Source organism: Bos indicus, chromosome X, assembly GCF_029378745.1.
Source record: "Bos indicus isolate NIAB-ARS_2022 breed Sahiwal x Tharparkar chromosome X, NIAB-ARS_B.indTharparkar_mat_pri_1.0, whole genome shotgun sequence".
In the NCBI taxonomy this organism is placed as follows: domain Eukaryota; kingdom Metazoa; phylum Chordata; class Mammalia; order Artiodactyla; family Bovidae; genus Bos; species Bos indicus.
Window position 1 is genome coordinate 44,029,707 of NC_091789.1, and position 1,190 is coordinate 44,030,896.

Here is a 1,190-nt window from a genome sequence, read left to right on the forward strand (position 1 = left end):
AGGAAAATGATTATACAGGCTTGAAGATTCTCTCTGGGGAATAAGAAGTTTGAGCCTCATATTAAGCAACCCAGTCCTGGAGTTGAACACTGATAGTACAAATCTCCTTAATTTGAAAACAAGTGGGACTGAGAGCAAGACTGTAAGAAACCTAGACATCACTTATAAAGGGTATATACACATTTGTATAATCCCAAAATAAGGAGGAGTAAGAAGATTGAAACTGCCCAGGATCATGGCTGACTCTTCCCCACTGCCCTGGTATGTGCCCAGCCTGAGCTACATGCCAGCTCTGCCTCCTCCTGCTCCATGGTGAAGGAATATAGTGGCTGAGAGGAGTGTACAATTGTGAGGAAACAAGTGGCTCAGACTCAGAAAGTCATCTAAACAGGGCAGGGGGAACCAACAATTTCTGGTGCTTATTTTGGGAGTAGACTGGATATCTGGTGCCAGGACCACTGCAACCCATACTCAATCCATGCCAAGTACCTGTATCAGACCCTTTTACTCCAGCACTGCTCCCCTTTAGAGTGAGGGTGATGATACTGGGAGATGGAGGGCACACATTTAGAGGGAACAGAACCAACATGGGCCAAAAGCTCAGGGCTTATGCTCCAGGAACATGGAATCCAACCCCTCTACCAATAGGATGGTGTTCACCACTGAACAGAAGAGGTGCCCCAGGTCAAACTTGACCATGATTCTAGAAATTCCATCTCCAGCCTCACCTATCCCCAAATGGCAGCACACCTAGGGGAAATATATGACCCATGTTCACTTCAAATCCAGATTTCTCACTGAAGAAACTGTGAACAGACTGTATAGGGACACTCCCACACAAGGATACCACATCAAGATCATCATATGGTGCTCACTGTGGCAGCACATATACTAAAATTGGGACAATATAGATTAGCATGGCCCCTGTGCAAGAATGACTTGCAAATTTATAAGCATTCCATATTTTTTATTTGAAGAATCAGTATTGTCAAAATGACTATACAATCCAGAGCAATCTACAGGTTCAATGCAATCCAAATAAAATTACCAATGGCATTTTATAGAGAATTAGAATTTACAAATTTACAATTTGTATGGAAACACAAAAGACCATGAATAGCCAAAACAATCTTGAGAAAGAAAAACAGAACTGGAGAAATCAGGCTCCCTGACTTCAGACTATAGTTAGT

The 1,190-nt window shown here is 42.5% G+C and overlaps 1 pseudogene; it reads left to right on the plus strand.

Moving 5' to 3' along the window:
- The first annotated feature begins 867 nt into the window (after positions 1 to 867).
- On the plus strand, positions 868 to 968 carry LOC139181777 (U6 spliceosomal RNA; annotated as a pseudogene).
- The last annotated feature ends 222 nt before the right edge of the window (positions 969 to 1,190 follow it).